The following is an 18,907-nucleotide window of genomic DNA, read 5'->3' on the forward strand; positions in this document are numbered from 1 at the left end:
TATATCATATTCCAATATACATATACTCTCATCACTTATAGTTTGAATATGAATCCAATTCATATTAATTAATGTTTGAATCTTATTCAAATATTAATACCTTCAAATTATAATGTTTAAATATGAATCTCATTCCAATTAAAATTTTATATAATAATGTATCTATATACATTATATTAATTGCATCATATACAATAAATTCCCTTAAACTACAATTTGAATATTTTTTCAACATTTAAATCCTTGTTTAATCTCGTTATAAGTTAGTAGAGAGACCTAATGGACCTATAGTTATCAGCTCTAATGATACAAGATTAATTAATTAAACTCTTTAATTAAATAAATCAATATTTATTAACTATGAGACACTCCACTAAAGACCCAAAGCTGTGTTGAGATTGATGTCCTAAATCTCTTATATTCTCTTAGTTTGTAAACTTGTGTAGACAAATTATTATTAAGATAATAATTGTTATTTTATATACATTAACACAATCCAATAAACTAAGATTCTAGGTTATTTTATGTAACTTAAACATGTATATGGAGATATACGGGTGGATTATCTTTAAGTAATAACTTCAATGGCCTATAGTAGATGGATAAGACTAGGCACTTTATCATGGTGACACTACGAAAATGACCCATTTTGTAATTGTTACAATTGTTGTAAAGTATTATAATGATATGATCTTGATCATTCATGTGGAGACATGTGAGCAAAGGTATCCTATACAAACAGTTTCTATAAGACCGTACCATGAAATGATTAGTCTCTCTTTTTAACACCATTACTAGAAGAGACTTACATTTCACTAGGATTACCATAGGTGACTTGACCTTAATCTTGAGTGAGTTATGAACTCCTACTTATGAAAGTGAGTCCTTTTAATTTGCATGGGTGAGAGTGGCCAGATTTCTAACTCAATATGCCTGCCATTTTGGGGATTCGTCTGAGTAGGGAGCTGGAAACTCAACTGCACAAGATGGAATTCACTCCTTCCCTTTGTTAAGGTATGTAGATGAATTATTTCCTTAAGGGCTGATTTTGGGTCTTGAACAATGAGGGCCCTCACCCTTTCACTTGCCAAAGGGGGGTCTAGTTATAGTGAGACTATGACTAATTGTTTATTAGCGGGATCAGTGGTACTTAAGGAGTTAGATGTAACTACATAGGTAAAATGATAATTTTGACCCGACTGTACTTACAAACAATTTGTGAAGGTTCAATGCGCTGTTGATTGGTTATATCTAATGGACACATAAATATATATACAATGTGAAGAGTGCAACTATTCGTCTTTAGAGGAGCAACCGACGGTGAATGAATGTTGATTAATTTGGTTAAAGAGTTTAATCAATTATGCTCGTATCATTGGTTTCAATTTGTACGTCCATAAGATCCTCTTGTTAGCTCAATAAGAATTAAAGAGAATCAAACAAATTTTGATTTAATTTGAATTGTTCAAATTAATTAAATGGTAATATTAATTATATGTGGTTCATACAAAAACTATAGGTCAAAATTAATATGATTACAATTCATATGAAAACTAGTTGGATGAGAGACCATTTGAATATGATTCAAATATTAAACTATATGAATACAATTCATATAGAAACTATAGGTTAAAATTAAAATGGATATGATTCATATTGATACTATAGGTTATATGAGAAGAAATAAACTATAGGTTATATTACATGCGATATAATAAACTATAGGTTATACGTTATATGTAATATAACATATAGTTTGGATTTAATTATATTAAATTGGTTTAACATAATTTAGTTTTGAATTTTGAATTCAAAATTAATAACTCTCCTCTCTCACATATTAATAACCAACATTGTTGTTTATTTGAAAAGAACGTTTTGTTTTTTTAAACACAAAGGTTGCATCTTGAGGATCATCTTCTTGTTCTCATCTTCTTCAATTGAATCTTTTGAAAAATTCTCTCAAAAAAACACAAAGTTCCCTCACCAAAATTAACAAGGAAGCCAATTCCTCTCCTATGATTCTCTCCTTGAGGATAACAAGGAAGACTCTTTGTGGTGGTGTTCGGGAAGCAAAGTTGTGTTGCTGTGTTGCTGAGTTCGGGAGAAGCAGAGAAGTTTTCATTGATCATGATCTCACTGGAGAAAGGAAGCGAGAAGATTAGATCTTCAAGGGTTAATATAATTTCTTCCCTTTTCCACTCTATTTTTGTAGAAGCATGTTAAGGGTGAATGTTTGTCCCGTAGTCTTTGTTTGTTCTTTTTCTTAAGTTCAATAAAATGAATTTCAAAGACACGAGCGTTCGTTTGCTTCCGTTGTGTGGGAATTCCAAATCACTTCAAGTTGCACTCCTAAAAACAATAGTACATTTATGTATCCATTGAATTAACCATTTTATGTAGGTCAATCCTTTACAAGTTGTTCATAACTACAACTAAGTCAAATTACCGTTTTACTCCTATAGTTACATCTTACTCCTTAAGTACCACTGATCTTATAATGAATAATTTATTTATGGTCCTGCCATAAACAAAGTCCCTCTCGGGCTAGTGAGAGGGCAAGACCTCATTGTTCAATTCATGGAGTTAGCACTTAATGGAGCAACCTATCTACTTACCCTAAAGGTGGGTAGGACTGAATTTCATCTTGTGAGGTTATTTTCCTAGCTCCCCACTCGGTATCATCCCTAAGATGGTAGACTTATTGAGTCGGCAACTAAGACCACTCTCACTCATACAAATCAAAGGACAACTTTCATGACCAAGAGTTCATAAATCACTCAGGATTCAAATTAAGTTACATGGTTATCATATAAAATATTAATCTCTCCAGTTAACGGTGTTATAGTGAGAGATTATATATTTCACAGTCTGATCTTATACAATCTCATTGCACAAATACCTCACTCACATGTCTCCATATTAATCAAATCATTTGTAACACTTATAACTTTTGTGTCATTTAAAAAGTGGGTCGTATCCATAGTGTTACCAAAATAAGATACCCAACCTAATCCACATAGTATAGACCATTTAGGTTATTACTTGAACCTGATCCACTTGTATGTCAACTACATACTGTTCAAGTTACATGAAATAACCTGGATCTTAGTTTATTGGATTTAAGTTATATGAAGAAATAAATAACACTTATTTATGAAAGAATAAATAAGATTTTTATTTATACAAAAAAAATTCTTTACAAATTTATAGACTAGAAAATTTAGAACATAAATCCCACCATAGTCATGCATATCTCAACCTAGTCATACATACACATTACAAGTTTATAGTTTTTTTCATTTTTGTTTTCATTAATTGATTCTTTCTCTTCTTCTTTTTTTTAGCAGGTAAATATTTCTTTTTTTTTTTTTTCCCTAAGTCTCATATTACAAACTATCAAGCAAAAGGATGATTCTTGGTGGAGCCTTTAGGATTAACAAAAAACGTATAGGTCAAATAACTCAATCCTAAGCCTTCAAAACCATATATAGACGATTATGTGCTAAAAAATGCAAGTAAATCAAGAAAAAATTTAAATTTGGCCTAAAATTCATGCATGCATGCTGATGAATCCTAAAAGATGTGAATACATGTTATCTAAAGCTAATCACAGAACATCATCATCACAATACATGTAGCAGAATCATCCTATAATCAACTCAAGTATAAAGTTCAAACTCAAGTGCTCAAGTAAACAGAAAAGCTCCACTGGTAACGATTTTGTGCTTTGGTCTTTGAGGTGTGGTAAGAGGGCTCGCCACTTCATATGATACTCTACTTTACTAGGGTTACCTATAAAAGAAAAAGAAAAAGCTAAACTAGAATGCAATAATGAAAGCAATAAAAATTTTCACCTGCCTCCCTCCAGGAAGGACAAAATTTTAATGTCGATTGCTCGACGTGACCCATACCCTATCAAGGCACATAGAAGTTCTCGTACTTATTCGACCCATTCTTGTTTGAACTTATAGTTGACTATCACTGAATACAATTTAATCATTAGCTTAACAAAATTAATATGAATGGATGGTCAAGACGAACATATAACTAAGCATAGAAGTTCAATTAAAACAAGAAACACAAACATTCAACAAAGAATCAGAGAATTAAGAGTAAATTCTCACAATCAATGTAAATGGGTATCTCCTACCCCTAAGCTACCATACTTACCTTAACTAAACATAACGAAAGATAATGAAATCTAAAGAATAAAAAAGTGTTAGGTTATACAAGACTAGTTTAATCTTGTCTCTTTAACAAATCCAAAAACATAATGTGATTAAATGAATAGAAGGATATGCATGACAACTATTTAGTTAATTTAAGAATTGACATATGCATTGATTTTCTATTAATGGAGTCTATATGACATGAGCTGATTAGGCTTGATAATTAGATAATCAAATAACCAATTAACATTACAAATCTATGAATTAATCCATAAATAGTCCAACAGTCTTTTAGTCAGCAAAGGTAATTTTGTGCTATGTTCTATCTCTTTCTAAGTCTATCTTACTTTCAATATTTTAAATTCATGCATTTTAGTTTTCATGTCGGACCAAAACCAAAACCAAAACTCCTCGTCTTTTATTACTTTCCAAAGATAAATTTAACCTAAGGAGATTTTACTATAAATTCCATTCGACTCATTCTTGCTACTAATACTATATGTTAGGTCAATATAAATATTATTAGATTGACAACGTTGAACCCATCACTCATCCAACTTGGCACCGATTAGATATCAAATATTATATTGAATGTGGGTGAATTAAAAATGGTTTTAAATAAGCAAATATTATATTAAATGTGGTTTATTTCATTTAAGGTTATTTTGGTAAAATAAAAGTTTTAATAAGTACCTAAAATCTTTCAAATAATAATTCAGTTTTTATTGGACAAATTTAAAATTATGACCGAAAATCAAATAACTTTTGTCATACTTTTCAATTCGAGATAAAAGACAAGCTCCCAGCGAGAATCGAACTCGCGACCTTTCACTTACGAAACGAACACACTACCACTATGCTATGGAAGCAATTGTAAGGTTGACAATATTACGTCTCTATCATTATATTAATATTTAGAATAACAACTTTGCATAATTAATATAATGATTCATGCATTTTGTATAATTATTTTGGTTTAGTTTCTAGTATTATCATGTTGTCCAATTTAATCCCTATGGATTAAATGTATAAACACCATTAGTAAATATAAAATTCAAAATTAACTTTTATTTTTTTTACAATATGGTGAGAGGGAGAATTGGACTTCTAACTTTAAAGTTGATAATACAAACATCATGTCAATTGAACTATTCATTTTGGACATCAAACTTATATAGAATCATATTTCTAGGGTGGTAGATACTATCAAAGAATATAAAATATGTCACTTAAGAGAGGAGAAAAGTGAGTGGAATTATAGATGAGCGAATATATTTTAATGAATAAGTGTATAGTTTGGATCTTATATTTTCTTTGAGTTACAATTCTTTTTTTTTTTTTTTTCTTTCTAACTTTACAAATAGGAGAGATTGAGGATCTCAAATTAGAAAAATCAATGGATCTCACACTCTTTATAAGATAAATATGTTACTCTTCTCAATGTTAATTGGTTTTGAGATGAAACCATCATGTTATCTAATAGATGTCCCAATGACTTGTGCTCGATTGTCTGCAATAAATAATATTTAACCATGAAATCCTAAGAGTTTTCTTGATTGATGCAAAAAAAAAATAGCTTATTTTAGGAGCTATCAATTACAAGTTTATGTTCGTTTGTTTAAAACTAAATCATATAACCAATCTTTCACATGCACAAAATTTGCAATTGTACAAAAGTTACATCATTTCATTTGCCAAGAATTAAAAGAATTTTACTTTCATAACAGGTTCCTTGCATATATACAGCAAAATGAGACTAAAATATTGCAAATATAACCAAACGTAAAACTAATTGCAAATATTAGAAAATTTTACCAGTAGAAAATATCCACAAAAGCTGTCGAGGGTGCAGAAAGAAATAAAGGTGAATTCCTTAAATTCTCAATTATAGTGATACATGATAGAACTACAAAAAATATCACATACGATAGTATCAGAAAAATGTTATCGTAGTCTTTTGATAGCATTTTTTGGGACGCTGTCATATGCGATATTACTGAAAGTCTCTGACTTTTCATATCATTTTTTGACGCTATAAAAGTGCTATAAAATATCTGTTTTCAATTGCATAATTTTTAATGCTATGGAAATGTTTATAGCGTTGATAAAAAAAATGCTATAATTTTTCTTTCATAACGTTTTTTATTGCAAAATAAACATGCTATAAAAGACATTTCATAGTATTTTTAAACACGCTGTCGTAGTAGATATTGTTAGTCTAATATTTTAATGATATTTGACACATTTTTATCACTTTAGAATAATATGTAACGACTTTTATAGCATTTTATATTGTTAGCAAATTGTTTTAAATAACATTCTAAATAAACTTCAATTAATTTATATTGTATTTAAAACATTAACATCAAAATAAAATTCCAAAAGTTATGTCTTTAGCCCATATTATGTTTACTCTCCAAAAAATGTAATCTCATTTTATCTACATTTACAGAATAAAAATAAACAAAAACTTCAAATTTCTAGCAGATACAAATAAAACATCATATTAACATGAAAAGCTAATATAATCAATAGTGTGTTCTAACACATAGTACTTTCAAACAAAGCAGTTTGTACATTCATATTCCAAACAAAATGAGTACATATATATTTCCAAAAAGTTGGCTTAGATTTGCAAATAATCATTTCGAATCAAACATTAATCACATATAGGTCAAAACACAACCTTCAAAATCGTAAGTGCAAGGCCCCATTGCTATTCAAGGATGTGAAGACAAATGCTTCTATTAGTACTTGATATTTGGCTCAAACACATTGACTATGAAAAACAACGTAAACAACAAAGAATAGAAAATCATTAAGCCTTGCTCTCCTATTTGATTAAAAAAGAAGACAATAACCATAAAATCATCTTGTACAAATCATTAAAAGCAAAAAATACAAAGATAAACATCTCAGTCTCACAAAGAGATAGATCCACTACAGTATTGAAAGAAAATAATGAAAAGAAAATAAACCCAAAATCAAGTACAAATCAGCTCAACATAATATTTCTATATCATCCCAATATGCTATAGTTTGTAAGTTAACTACTCATGCATTGATCATCCAAAATAGTTATTAAATACAAATAATAATAGCATAAAAAAATTAACTGGCAACTAAGATTTTTCTTACGAGCTCTATGTACAAGTAATTTAAGAAGAAAATAACACAGCACAAATCATAATAAAGAAAAGAAAAGAAAGAGTATGTACTTTAAAGAGCATTTTGACTCTCAAAACAATCAGATAAGTGTCTAACTGTCATCTTTACTCTCAAATATTTCTAGAAAGTATCGAAGTATCATTTTAACTAGGTTTTAAAATGTGACTAGGTGACATTTCGAACATACCATCAAAGCCACTTAACGAGTTTCTAAAAAGTGGGTAAATGATACTTTGAAATGGCAAGAAAAATTGTTTGTTATACAACCTATTGATAACAAATGTGTACTTTACATTCACATTGACTAGTTACTGGAATGTAATTTTTTAGTGGACATTATAGTATCTTACCATCATCTATTGAAATAACCTTCTTTATGAACAAGTCTACCAAAAAATTCATACGATCAAACCAAGTAATAGATGATTAAATAATATACATAAGTCTATTTCTCAGAAGCTTCATAATTAGAGAGCCCGTTTTTAGAGAAATAGAATTGGATGAGAAAGTTTATTAAGCTATAATAAGAAGAAATGCCTCGAGAGAAACAAGCAGACTGTAACAATGAGCGTGTATGGTGAGTATACAAAGAGATACTGTAATTAGAACCATTTGCCAATTTAAATTTTAGAAGATATATATATATATATATATATTATCCAAATAGAACGTAATTTATGTTCATAAAAAAACAGTATGGATGGATTCAATCCTTGAGATAATTGAAAACCAAAGAATGATCATAAGTTTTTGTGCAACTATTCCAATGAAATGCACAAATCAAACAACCTTCTTATAATAAAAAACTCAAGAAAAAAAATCCCATAAAATGGTAACTCCACTGAAAGGAAAAACAAATTACAAAATGAAATAAGCTTCATGTAATAATAACGAAACATGACCTTAGTAACTTGAAAATAAAAAGGGTGATAATGCCATCTCCAAATAAAAGTTACCACTGTTTCACTGCAATTCACACATGATTTATTGTAATGAGTTAGAGCAAATCAATTTATAAACTTTTTAAGCATTCTAATTATGAAAACTAAGTCAAAATCAATAGTTAGACTCAAATGTAAAACATAGTGGGAATGATGGATGTTAATATACAAAATTGTTATTCTTGACCAAAAAGACAACTGACCGCTACAACTAAATAATAGTACATATTCTTTATATTCTCGACTTTGGAAAGATATAGAAGAAGAAAGCAGCACAATTAGAAATGCCAAATAGTACAAACATGAGGTTCAAATTCATTCACATGCTTTGATCCAAACCATTTAATTTAAGTAATGAACTTTATAGTTAGGCTTATAACATACCATATTTATTCCCAAAATCATTTAAAAAAATTAAAGTCACAAACAAAGTCACTGCAAAAATTATAGCTAGCGACACTAATAAACCAAACTACCATTAATATTGTGAAGCATAATGATAGGTCCAAAACTTACGTCGTTAATAAGCCACAAACTTGATCAAAAGAAAAATTTGTAAATACCGAATTATTCCTATCACTACAAAGACGTAGTAATAGTGGTAAGTCCGAGTCGATCCACAGAGAAGCGCGATCGGTTTCGTTAAGTTAATTTTCTAACTAAATGGGGATTTTGATGTGGAAGAGATAAATGCGTGAAATTAAAACAAAAGGGGTAAATATAATCTATAATAGAAATCTATCTAATTTCTAGAGAAAAAGAGAGTTTCCTACCAATTTCTTTTATTAGGCATCAACTAATTATACTAAATCTATCAACCCCTCAACCTATTAGAATATCTAATAGCCCAATTAGCCAAATTCGATATTAAACCAAATTAGCCCTAATTCAATTTATAACTCTTCCTTCTTAGTGGCATACAAGTTAAAATTGAATTGCATTACCAAATGATTCCATTGTTGAGACATGCTACAAGCCAGAAAAGCAATATCTTATAGCATGATTTATTTGGAAAAGATTATATTAGGGTATACATGCATTTAGTAAGAAAAATTCTAGACTTTACACATGCTATCCTAATATGCACAACTAAATCAATCAATATATGCATAGGCTATGACGATTTTGCAAACAATAATTTCAATAGATCAATTTATAAAAATTGCATTAAGATTCAATCAAATCATCCCAAAGACTTCACAACAATTCAATTAAATTAATTAGAAATCCTTCAAGAAATTAAACATAGGGCTCTTGCTAAAAAAATTAGATAGGAGTTACCTCTTAATTCATAGATAAATTTGAGATACACATTCAATCCGTCGATTACAACCCAAAAAGAAAAAAGAAAAACTAACCTAAAGATACTAAAATTTGAAGAGAAAGGAAGAAGATTGAAGCTTAACCTCGACCTCCATCAATTCAGCCCCCAAAAGTTAGCATAATTTGACCTAACACTGAAGGAGATATTTATAGAAAATCGAGGCAGCGTCGCAATGCTAGAACTAGTGTTGCAATGCTGAAGCAATTGATCAGGAGCGTCAGGCGAAGAAGTACAACGCTGCCCCTTGACGCTCACTTGCGCGTGCGCGAGGCTCTCTGTCCGTCAAAGCTCGTAGCATTGCAACGCTGATCGGTAGCGTTGTAACGTGACATTCTGTCTTACAACGTTGGTCAAGCATAAGGAAAAACCAAATCATGAGCGTTGCGACACTAAAGTAGGGGCATTTTGGTTTTTTTGACTCCTTTGAAGCCCATATGCTCAAATCACCTTCAAATTGTTTCAAATTAACCCCGTTCCTTATTAAATCACCAATTCTACCTCTTGATTGCTCGGTACCTATAAAATAGAAAAATAAACACATAAAATCCAATAACGAGCCAGAATTAAGCTAGGATTAATAGTTCTTTTTGAGAGCTACACATAATTATGCTATAATCTCAAACCACTAAACTAGAATTTCGAAACTAACATACCTTAGTAAAGATAATAACATATGGGCACACTCAACTTTGACTTAAATCAAGCTAGAGTAGCAATATAAAGAATAAGATCAATAGAGTTGTGAGGCACTTGGATAAACAAATTAAGTCATAATCTCTAAAGTAATGAAAGTATAGTCCCAGCTATTGTTCGTAGAAAAAATTTTCAACTACTTCAATTCTCAAAGAGTCAGATAAGGAACTATTAAGTACAAGAAAATCAAGGTCAACCCTTCACAAAATATCGTAGAACAATTTACAAAAAGAAATATGCGACTGAGTTAATAATTACTCCATAGTTCTTGACCCAAAGTTAGTAGTTACATAAGGATTCAATTTCATTAACAATAGGAAAAATATTACATACTACATATTAAAACATTTACTCCATAGTTCTTGACCCATAAGTTAGTAGTTACATTCTACTTGCACTATAGAAGCCATAGTAGACTTAACAAAGAGTGTAAAGAAAAGAAGTATATTGGTGGTTTAAAATGCTATTTTAAATGTATTATACCAAAATAATTTAATTAATTTAGTAAAATACTTGTGTATTTTCGTGCTCGTAACTGTTTCTTCTGTTATGTCATGTTCTAAAACTTGAAAAACTGAAAGAATGTTCAAACCAAGAATCCAAACTCTACAACACAAGTTAGCAGAAGTAATCAATCACATTTTGTTTCAATAGAGTTCACATAACCTTCCATTCAAATTTGTCAATTGAATGCCATATTGAAAGCACAACAACAAAATTAAAAATTTCCTAATCTGTCAATCAAAATTCATGCAGTTTCTTCAGTTAAGAGAAACATAGATTGTAAATTGTTCTAGTAAAAATCAACTTCAACTAAAAACATAGATTGCAAATTAAACCAATGCGAGGAAGGTTACATAACATGATTTTTTCTTGTAAACAGATTAATGATTTAGCAACACAAAAGAATAAGTAAATCACTCTTATAACTTCCCCTCCCCCCTCCTCCCAAATCTTAAATTTTACAATAATTTAAGATAAATGAAGGCTTTAGAATCTTGAAAACCTTAATAGAAACTTACAATTCAACAAAATAACATGTCTTTTCTAGTAAAACAATTAAACAAATCTAAACCATCTAACTAACTTTTTAATTCTTAAAAAACAAGCGAACATCAAGCAACTAATCGAGAAAATGCTGTCGATCAAAATAAGACGTGTGAAGAGTTAACCATTTGGCAAATAACATCTACTATTCGTGACAACAAAAATTACATCTCACACACGACACTCTATCCACAAGATTGCTTCAAACGTGCATCATATTAGCAGATTAAATAGTAATCTATTAGACAAATAGATTAGTTCCATTCGGAGCTTAAGAATTTTGACAACAGAACAAACCACTGCAATTAACAAGCTTAAAAAGTACAAACATGCTCATACAAAGTCATTTAGTTTCTACAATTTGGAAGGCTATACTTGCCTTTTTGAAAATTTATTATTTCTAGTTTGAAGAAAAGTTCAACCTCATCAACTTCAATGAAAATTAGAACAACTATTTTTACCTTGATATTTTGTTAGGAAACGGATTGTTGAAAATCTTTATTATCGTAACCAGTTGGTACAATCGTCCGAAAAAGCAATTAAACGATGAACGACTTCTTTATTAAACGATAAGAGTCAAACGAGATTAAACGGTCGCTTATAGTTGTTACTCGATCGCTTACCGAACGCTAAACGATCGTTTACAAGTTCTACACGATCACTCAGTATTACTAAACGATCGCTTACAAAAAATACTCCACGATCACACACAAACTCCTACACGATTGCTTACAAACTATTACACGATCACTTACTAGTTTCTATACGATCGTCTACCAATTGCTATACAATCACCTACCAAATGCTACACGATCGCTGAGCTTTGCTACACGATCGTCTAGTAGAAGTAGACGATGAACTGCACACTGCAATGACTTCTCTGCGACAGAGACTTACAAACTCCCACTCTCAAGAGCTCTCCTTCGTCACTTCTGACATTCAGACTTCACTGCCCTCCCTTCCAGTTTCTTCCTTTTTTTTAAGCCTCAACTTCTCTCAACAGCCTTGACAATAATTCTTAACCGATTCAACCACCGACTTCCCCCTTTCCTCTTTCATTCTTTCTTTTTTGATATTGCAACGTAATTGGAGTCCTATCACATTGTTTTTGTTGAATAGTGGAAACTCCCGGAAAAATTTTCTTTCCTATTTTTATAAAATTTCGTGACTTGGGGCCTTCATGTTATCACATACTAACTAAATTAAGTACCTTAGAAAGCAAGAAAAGGAATAGAACATAGAAAAGGTGAAACATGACTAAAGAAATGTAAGAGACCAACTTGGAACAAATGAGCTCGATCCAAGATAAGCTCCATAGCTAGAAAAGCCTTTTCCAACACCAAATTGAGCATCAGGATAGTTGGAATAAGGTCGTTGGGAGAGTCTTTACCAACACCAAACTACACAAGCGTCGGCAAGACCCGCCTAAAATCTCTTTAATGATATTCAATCTCTACCATTAACATCATTTCCAATTAGTTAAACGAACTTTAAATGGTGAACTGAAAGAATTGGAACGATAAATCTACCTAATAGAGCGTCTCCTTAGAAAAATATTGAAATGGGAATTAGAAACTCACAGTAGGTGGTAGATAGGTATACAAAACAATGGAAAAAGAAAGTGGTATAATTTTTCATACTAACAACTTGGTAAAAGAAAACAACAAAGTTTTGTTACATTTTTTACACGAGTAAGAATTTTGGGACTTGAACCAACCAATGTGCAGCATCCTCCAGCCTGGACAAGAATGTGTAACATGAACAACATGAAAAAGGAAATAGCTAGAAAGAACACATTTGAATTAATCTAGAATGTCCAAAATTTTTAATCCATCTTCATGAGCATTCTCCACTGGCAAATATCCATCAAGCTCCACCCAAAGAATTATATAGATTTTTTAATTTTCAAAACTTCAAATAAGCAACAGAGTAGAGTAACATCATTCACATCAATAAGACACATTTATGGATAGACATCAAATGAATGGAAGTCAACAAGATTTTCAACATGATCAAACACAACAACCTCATCATAAAGACCTAGGATGAAAGTCAGCAAGATTTCTTGAGAATGGTAGTCTTTTGTTCTCCACCTATTGCTCTTCTAGAAATCTTTTTACATCAATTGACATCATCTTTCTAGAAAGGGTCTCAAAGGAATTTAGCTATCACAAAATTACATAATTCTTTATGAATTTTGTCAAGAGGGTAAGCTAGAGGAAGCTTTGAAGGTTTTTCTCGAAATAAGAGGTTATGGAATTCTAGCAGATGCATATTATTATAGTATTTCGGTTGATGGGTTCTGCAAAAGAGGGGAAAATAATAATGGTCTAAATCTAATTGAGGACATGAAATTTTGTCAACTAAAACCATCCCGTCTAGTTATTCGTCTCTGATTTATGGTATTGGTAAGAGCGGATTGATGGATCTCTCCATAGATATTTTTCGTAAACTTCAGAAAAACTTGGTTACAAATATGGCTTGATTTGTTTATGACATTTCGATCAGAGGATTTTGTTCTCACAATAATAGGGAGTATGCTGACAAACTTTTGGATGAGATGGTAGACAATTTATGTCCTGATGTTTTCACTTTTAGTGGAATGATTTGTTGGCTTTATGATACCTCTAAAACAAAGCTAATTTATGCCCTTAATTTTCATTGCTTGTTATGTTTAAATGATTAAATATCCATTCTGGTAGGAATTCGAGCATTTCATATATTTTGGTGGTTTGTAGGCCATTTGGGGTTGTTTTGGAGTTAATGGAAGTGAAATTGGGCCTTTGGAGCTTGATGGATATGAAAGGACTAAAATGCCCGTGGCAAGAGCATTGCAACCCTCTACCGAGTGTTTACACTGAAGGGCAAAAGCATCCATGAGCCAGAGCATCGCAATGCTAGCATTACACTAAAAGGCAATAGTGTGCATATCGTGGAGCGTTGCAACGTTGTCCTGTAGCGTTGCAATGCTATGGACTTTGACGGAAGATGCGTGCGCCTAACGAATTGAAAGAGCGTAGCAGAAAGGGTTGCTATGCTATAGCCTTATGCTACGATAAGAAAAAGTTAGTGTGGCTACGCTCCCTAATATTCTATAAATAAGTTCTTCAAATTTTTACAGCTTGTTCATACATAAATTGATGGAGGCCGAGGAGAGACCTCAATTTTTTCTTATTTCTTTATCTTTGTAGCATCATTAGGTTATTTCTTCATTATTTTTTTTTTCCTTTTGGGTTGTAAACAATGGATTGGATCTCCTCTTTTCTTATGTTAGAATGCTTCAAATAGAGATTAATAAACATATATGATATGATTATTTTTAGCTCTCACGTCCTTAAGAGTTCACGATCGAAATTCATGTTTCACTTCGCGTCACCTTGGGAGTGACCTCCATTCAGAAAGTGTTTACATGAATCGAGATTATGGTGAATAGGGGAAGTTGTTCACCATAAAATCAAATGTGATGTTTTGATTTTAATTTTCACGTCGTAAGATGTTCACACCGTGAGGTTCATGTGGCATGTCGTGTCACCCTAGGAGTGACCTCCATTCGGAAAGTGTTTGCGTGAATCAAGATTAAGGTGAATGTGGGGAAGTTGTTTAATGGAAAATCAAATATACGATATATTGATTTCAATTCTCACATCACCAGAAAAGTCCCACCGTGAGATCCGTGCAACACTTCGTCAAAATGAATGGAGGAAGTGTAGTTCATAGTAAGTGGGTGAAGGATATGTGTCAACGTATCCTACAGTCTCTTTAGTTGGTTTGGACCGTGAGATTCCTATGTTGTGCCTGCTTGTCATCTTTAAATCAATCCCGCTAGTCGTTTAACGACGGCTATCCCCTCGGAAGGTTTGAACATAGGATTTAGAACAACTCAAACTCAAAAAATAGATAGGATTTCTAATGTCGTTTTCAACTTTGACTTTCCAATTTGGGAGCATCGTTGGGGCCGACTTTTAAGGTCTGAAAATAAAGGGTTACACTTACAAAATTACTAAAATGTTAGTAATTCCTAACCAAAAATGATAGCTAAATGACTATCAGAATATGGGTTATTCTGGGAATAGTATTTAGTCAAGAATATCTCGTTGTAGTATCATTGCAAAAATAATCTTTGTTAAATTATTTTGCTAAAACTTAATTTGGTTTAAAACGCAATTCACTGATAAAATTTATTTATATTTTTCAGAATGACGAGTTCATTAGTACAATTATTGGCATCTGATAAACTTATTGGAGATAATTATGCAATGTGGAAATCAAACCTTAATACTATATTGGTAATAGATGATCTACGGTTCGTTTTAACAGAGGAGTGTTCTCCCTGTAATGACCCGACCCCCTAGGACTTAAGTTAGGCCGTTACTAAAATACATGCATGCATGGAACTTAAAACGACACTCCTTTATGATGAAATAAATACTACATAGATAAGGGAAGTTCAAAAGTCCTTTATTAAATGCAAATATTAAAAACAATAATAGGGTACCCATAAATCATAAAGGTTAATAAATCGATATGAAAAACAATTCTTAATAATAAGTTTCGAACGTCAAACTAAACATTAAGAGAAAAATTGAAAAGAACTCTAAATCTCATGATGCGGAAGCATAAAAACTAGTCCCAGTGGCTCAATCACGAATTCCGCTTGTCCATCACTGGTGCATCTCTACCCTTACCTGAAACAACAACATGAGAAAGAATGAATATAAAATACTCAGTAAGTAACCCCACTATTGGGTCAGGCTGGGCATCTATGTCCTCTAGATACCCACCTCTGGCACATATACACATGAAATGAGGAGACTGAGTTCTATCCTACTGTAGTTAAGTATGCCCACTACCTCTGATGAATCCCGAAGGAGACACAAACTGGTGAATCCCGAAGGAAACACAAACTAGTGAATCTCGAAGGAAACACAAAATCTAATGGGCATCTAACTAATCAGTAAGGACATTCGCACAGTCTCAACATCAAAATCATCACCGTACGAATCGATAACATACATATAAACCTCAACATCATGGCTCTACCACATATACATGTATACCTCAATATCATCAGATCAAATACAATCATATGGAAGCACATACCATCTCATACTAGCATTCAAATGTCTATGTGCATATTTAAATAATTCAGATCTTGTACCAGAATATACTTTGATTCAGATCATACTATCAATTTATCATGCTAACATTCTGCCATAACATACCTTCATCATGCTAGCATACATCTAAAGCATACATCTAAAGCCTGGCCCCACAGATAAAATCAAACAACCAAACGATGACAGTGGTTTGAAGTAACGACCCTAACATACACATACAACCATTAAATTTCAGTCCAACAATAATTGTGAAACCTCAGATTCAAATTCAAAATACCCAAAAGCTTACTCCAAGAACTTGATCAACAACCACTCCCAAAAATCTCGACTCCAAAATCTCCTCCTACCAGATTCTAATTCCAACAAACGACGACTTAGAACCTTCAAAACATGAATTAAATGATTATTTAATCCAATAATCAATGGGTGTCAAAATTCTTCAAGAAATCCTTCTCATAATATTGACCTTACCTAAATCCCAGATCTGTTCAAAACCAAGAGTCGACTGCAGAAACTGGAGTTGAATGGTGGCCCCGTGACAGGAACTCGAACAGCCCGTTGGACAGATTTATGGTAGCGGACCAACGGCGCGGGGGTTTGTAGGGCGAGATCGGTGAAGAGGGTATGGGGGAGTCGCAAGTCGCAGTTTGTGGTGGCCGAAGGGAGAATCGGCAGCGCGATGCACGATGGGAGTTTGGACAGTGAGGGAGGCGGCGGAAACTGGTTAAAGACGAGGGTGGGGGCCTTCTTTTTGCGAGAGGAAGAAAGAGAACTGTTTGGTTTTTAAAAAAGAATAATAATAATAATAATTATTATTATTATTATAATAACTAAAAAGGAAATAGTATAATTATATTTAATTCATTTCCTTATTTCACTTTATACTATTTAATTTCTTTCCTTTTCAAAAGAAAATTAATTTCTGCCATTAATTTTCAAATTGAATTTCAAAATTGAATAATTTTCATGCCAATAGTTAAACTCTCGCACTTATACTTGAAGTCCAAAATTCCAAAAATGTCCTCCAACTAATAACAATTACTGAAATTTCAAATAATAAAGTTACTGAAATTACCTTATTACTAAAAACAAATGTGTGGGGTGCTACACTCCCATTCCTGGCGCCAATGCAAACCGAAATGTCCGGGATGCATATGACAAATGGATCAGGGCTAATGAGAAAGTTTGTGCCTATATTCTTGCCAGCATATCTGATGTCTTGGCGAAGAAGCATGAGAGTATAGTGATGGAAAAGTAGGCATGTGCAGCTGAATTGAGGATCAATTTTTACTCTAATTGCATAAATTAAACATACAACCCTAAATTAGTTAATTATGATTTTTTAGAAACTTTACCTTTGAAGCTCCCGAAACTCACCTATCTCCGCTCAAATACGAATCGAACAACCACTAAAGCTGAACTACTATCCTCTGGACTCAGAACCGGGTAGTGGGACCCGATGGATGAAGAACCCGAGAGAGAGAAAGAGATGGAAATAGTAGAGTGAAATTTGGGTTGGGTTTGGATTTTTTCAGCCCAATTTTTGAAAACTAATTTTGAAAAATGTCCAAAAGTTTTTAATCCAAAATGACAAGCCCATATTTATAGAAAAGGATCATGCAAAATTGCATGAAATAACTTCATAAAATCCCAAAACCTAGAATCCACTATCTAAGTGGGCTTAATATCTCCATTATAAGCCAAAATCAAGCCCACTATTTTGTTAGTGGAATTATCCAATAAAGTTTGACCATTTCCATCTTTCACTTTTTACATCTTTGACCATTTCACTTTTTACATCTTTGACCATTTCACTATAAGTCAACTCTTTCACTTTTTACATCTTTGACCATTTCCATTATTTCTGAGCTTCCGAATATGAACGTATTCATATTCTTGATATTTAAATCACATTTAAATATTAAAGCTGTATCTCTAATCTAAAAAAAAAAAAATCTACCACTATATCACATATATTTGTCGATTTCTCTCTCTTCACCTAATTCGAATAATTCGAATTATTCTATCATACTATTATAAGTTTATTCCATATGAGCCAGTAAGGGAACCTAATGGACCTATAGATCATGGGCTCCAATGATCCGAGATTATCTGGCTAAACTCTTTAGATGGAACTAATCAACATTCGTTAACTCACGGGTCATTCTACTATAGTCCCGTAGTTGCACTCCCCTCACTAAAGATATATTTGTGTCCATATGATATAACCATGATTAGTAAGCTAATCCTTCACAGGTTGTTCGTAATCTCGGCTAGGTCATAAAAACTGTTTTACCCCCCGAGACTACATCTTATTTCTTAAGTTCCACTGATCCTCTAATGAGCAATTGGTTTAAGGTCCAACCTAAAAACCAAACCCCCTCTCGAGCCAATGAGAGGGTGGGGCCCCTTGTTCAAGACCTGGATTCATACAATTCCTTCCCC

General features: G+C 32.1%; 1 non-coding gene across 1 annotated transcript; it reads right to left on the reverse strand.

Annotated features, from left to right (window-relative positions):
* Positions 1–4,969: 4,969 nt before the first annotated feature.
* TRNAT-CGU lies at positions 4,970–5,041 on the reverse strand. Its single transcript has one exon. It is a non-coding gene; the product is annotated as a tRNA-Thr (tRNA).
* Positions 5,042–18,907: the final 13,866 nt, after the last annotated feature.

The sequence above is a fragment of the Benincasa hispida genome, chromosome 8 (assembly GCF_009727055.1).
Source record: "Benincasa hispida cultivar B227 chromosome 8, ASM972705v1, whole genome shotgun sequence".
Lineage (NCBI taxonomy): Eukaryota > Viridiplantae > Streptophyta > Magnoliopsida > Cucurbitales > Cucurbitaceae > Benincasa > Benincasa hispida.